A 4,849-nucleotide genomic window follows, 5' to 3' on the forward strand; every position below is an offset into this window, starting at 1 on the left:
TTCAACTTCAGTGAACTCATCAAATATATAAAGTGATAATTATTCATTGTTATAGATGATACGTTAACAGAAGGGGGTTTTGTGGAGATTTTTAGTAACTTAATATAGTTGAGATCATGAGTCAATTGAAGCTAGATTATGATGGAAAACCTGGAAGCACTTGACGGCCGTTTCATATTATTGTAGGACTCCTCAACAGTGCCCATTCACGATCCCACTCTGGCGCGAGACTGGTGGGTCCTGGGTTCGAATCTCTCGGGGTGGGATCGTGGATGCGCACTGCTGAGGAGTCCCACAATAGGGCGAAACGGCCGTCCAGTGCTTCCAGGTTTTCCATGGTAATCTAGCTTCAATCGACTCATGAACTCAACTATATAAAATAGATGATACGTATTGTACACTGAATACTGCTTGAACTCTTTTAATCACAATATTACATTAATAATCTTAGAAAAAAATCATCTCGAATCTAATGTATCGTGAATTAATCTTCATAATTAATCGACTGGATTATATTTTTTAGGTAGCTTTTTCTTGAGATTACTTTTGTATTTAAACAAGATAATTTCCAAATGGCTTTTGTATTGTCTTGCATACTGGTTTAATCAAGATATTAACTGAGGATTTTTTGTGAACATACGTTTGTATATGAAATCGTTTCCATTCTCCCAATGTATTATTGTTTACTATCTGCTCTCTCTCTCTCTGTTTTTTGTCGTTGATTTTCATATCTATCAATTGATCCATAATTCTTATATCAATTGAACAAGAGAAATAATATCTTCACTGAACATTGACTTTCCGAGTAACACAAGTAATCAATCACCATCGAACTCAAAAATGGAAATAGTTTGTGTTATAACTTGTACCGGCAATTATTATATCTTGTACCCGCCTATTACAGAGCAGTGAATTATCGATCGGAGCAATGACACACGAAAGCTGTACGAGCAGTCTAGAGTACTTGTCGGTCCTGCTTCTGCCTAGCCCAGTCAGTCAAGTCCAGAACACCAATAACAGCCTCTGCAATATGGATCATTGTTCTCAAACATACTGGGTTTATATACCAAACAAACTGACCACATCGTACCATAAAATAGAAAATAACATTTGTACAAGATTTGGCTAAATGTGACTGTGAATAGAGGGAACAGTAATTAGAAGACTGAGGATAACTCAAGAACGGAAAACCGTATAGTAATAGTCTATGGGTCAAAATAAAGCCTATAATAAGAGGGATACGAATATGAATATTTTAGTTAGTTAACAACTATGCAATAAAAATATATACATAATATTGCTCCATAAATAGTCCTCAAAAGTTACCATTCATAATTCTCTTCGGGATATAACAGTTTACTTATCTATGTAGAATCTATTATTATTTGACTTTGAAGAATCAATGCATGTAAACAAATAATATCGTATTGCGTTTCATGATTCTAATGCTCTACCTTATCATGTAACCTACTTTATCCTTATATATGCCGAATATCAAACTAATCAAAATAACTTGTGTGTGAATAATAAAGATTAAAGTATTAAAAATGAATACTGAAATAAAATTAACAGTGTCATGATAGATGAAGGAATACTATTATTAATATTGATAATAATAATACTAACAATAATAATGGTAGTAGTAGTAGTGTAGTGTATGCTACTTGTGTCTCTCGACATAAGTAGTAAGTTACACCGATAAGTAGAATGCCTGTTAAAAGAGGGTTGCGAAGATTGAACTGAATAAAACAGAAAGGAATCGAGAAATGAAAGAATCAGACAGATTGTAAAGGAAAATTGATGGAAGATTTGCAAGTGAAGTATTTAATATATAATTTTCATATTTTAAAAAAGAGCCCTCTAATTTTACATTGAACAATATAAATTAGTTTTCCCCACTTGAGTTTTCGCTCACTACGGCAGTAGTAGTAGAAGTAGGAGGAGGACTTTATGGTAATAATAACGAAAAGAAGGGTTTTAATCTATAAATAGTATCAGTAAAAATCAACTACAGTCAAATTATCGATCGATAGCATGGATCAATGAACATACGTTTTGTCTTAGTATTGGAATTTCTAGAACTTTGCACCCACGACTTCGTTAGAAATTGATCCCACGGCTTTTGGGGCCCACAGTAAACTCTTAACCTCTAGGCCACTAGGTTGTTTCTTAATGATATATATTTCCAAATTCAACCTCTTAAATGGTTAATTCATAATGAATACACCTTACAAATCGAACTGAAAATAATAATTACAAAATTCATGTCGGTTTACAGGCACATATATATATTCTGAACAACATCATCAGCACAAACTTCAGGTAAAAGTTTATGCTGATGATGTCGTTCAGAATAACGATGAAAGCTCTACGACCAAACCATCCAGCTCAGAGAACAAAACTCCATCAAAATAAGGGGGATTCGATTTTAAGAATGAAAGTCAATGTCGATGACCGATGACCTTGAAATACCTATTGAATATTGAACATTTGTTTCGATTACGTTGCATACAGAAAAAGTTTCCCCCTTTCATCTAAACAAACAATATTTATATTTGAAATGTTTGAAAAGCAATCATAAAAACAAAAACGTTGTCAGGGGAAACAAAATGTGAAATATTAAAATTTATTTTTAAAGTTGTCAAAATTTAAACTTGAATAAATAAAGTTTTACAATAATCAATGTCAGTCCACCTGAAAAATGTAACATCACAATTTTAGATAAACAATTCGAACAACTTTTTTCAAAAAATGTCATTTCAAAGAATTGTCTAGACATTCTCTTTTCACAAAAAATTATAGATCAGCATGACACTTTCATGTCATACTACTACTCATGATCTAAGAGAGACAATGTCAACCTAGTGAATAATGACATTCAGAAGTGACAAGTAGAGATTAACTGATAGATTAGTAATTTAACTATTCATTCCTTACAAATGATGTTGACTGATGAACGGTTGAAATGAAGTGTAGTGAACAGAACACAACTGGGGACAATTGAATGTATTCGATCACAAAATTACAGAATATCTCAGTAAAATCTGATAACTATACAGTAAATAGTTAATTTGCAAACTATTAATCAATTGTCTCAATCTTGACTGTTCCTTCTGAAAATATCAGTCCATCGTTTCTGACTTCATGATTTATGCATTTTCATACCGACTGCGTTCCGTCCCTGTCCTTTTCTTATCGATCTTCTTCTGAAATACATTATATGCCTGACTATCACCATATAATACTTATGTGTATATAAGTAGATCACACCACAGAAGTAATACTTTTCTTTGTGGTGTTGATTTCAACACAGAATATCAACTAAAATATCATTTAAAACTAAGTAAAATCAGTGAGTTGTTAATAATTTTGGAATGTCTCATGGAATTGTATACAATATCGTACACAACGTTGAAATAATGTCTTTTATCACAGACTGACATTAAATGTATAACCCAGTAAAACAATGGACGGCTGATTGGTTTCAGTTTAAGTTTTCACAAAAGTGCACACCTATGATATTACATGGAATTGAGTTTAGGATCCTTGAGACTTACGTTTAATAAGATTTTGTTAAGTTACTTTATTTGAATTCTTTGTTCTTGGTTCACAACTTCAACCAAATTTTCTGATATAGAGTGAAGATTGTACAGCAACACGAACATTATCTTATGTTATCATATAAGAGTTTATACCACGATTTCAGGTGTTCCAAAGATATCAATGATACTCATCATCCAACCTGTAACTCTTCGATTTCAGCTCGTGTGGATTTGTGGAAAAACACCAATACAATATATTAAACAAAGGATAAACTAGCTTTCCATGTTGTTTCATTTTCAATAGATCCTATAAACTGAGTATTTTATGAGTCGGATGTCTAGTTTTATTCACTTGACAAAGTAAAAACAGGAATCATTTGATATGAAATGATCGTGTAAAGATTCTATTAACAAGTTTTAAAATATTTGGATTATTATGGAATGTGGTTTAGTACTGTGTCACATGAAAGAGAAAGTAATTAACAAGTTTAATGTTAAATACTTCCAAAAGTAAACATTTTTCTCAGCAATATTGTGTAAGTATGGTGTATTTGAAATTTTTTTACGAAACGTTATTTAAGAGGCGGATCATTATAGAACGATCAGTTGAATGGAATTCATCACTCTACATCAAATTCATTGACTACGAGAAAGCACTTGATAGTGTGAACAGGACAACACTATGGACGCTTCTTCGACACTACGGTGCACCTGAGAAGATAGTCTATATCACACGAAATCCCTATGATGGATTAAACTGTCGAATTGTTCACGAAGGACAACTCACCGACTCATTCGAGGTAAAGACCGATGTCAGACAAGGTTGCTTATTCTCACCCTTTCTCTTTTTCCTGGTGATCGACTGGATCATGAAGACGTCAAAATCTGGAGGGAAGCCCAGGGATACAGTGGACAGCTAGGATGCAGCTTGACGATTTAGACTTCTCAGATGATCTGGCTCTTCTATCACAAACGCAACAACAAATGCAGGAGAAAACGACCAGTGTAGCAGCAGCCTCAGCAGCAGTAGGTCTCAATATAAACAAAGGAAAAAGCAGGGTTCTCCGATACAATACAGAATGCACGAATCGAATTAAAGTTGACGGAGAAGCTTTGGAGGATGTGAAAACGTTTACATATCTGGGCAGCATTATCGATGAACATGGCGGATCTGATGCAGATGTGAAGGCGCAGATCGACAAAGCTAGAGCAGCATATTTCCAACTGAAGAACATCTGGAACTCAAAACAATTGTCAACCAACACTGAAGTCAGAATTTTCAATACAAATGTCAAGACAGTTCTATT

Source organism: Schistosoma mansoni (genome assembly GCF_000237925.1).
Source record: "Schistosoma mansoni, WGS project CABG00000000 data, supercontig 0013, strain Puerto Rico, whole genome shotgun sequence".
Taxonomy (NCBI): domain Eukaryota; kingdom Metazoa; phylum Platyhelminthes; class Trematoda; order Strigeidida; family Schistosomatidae; genus Schistosoma; species Schistosoma mansoni.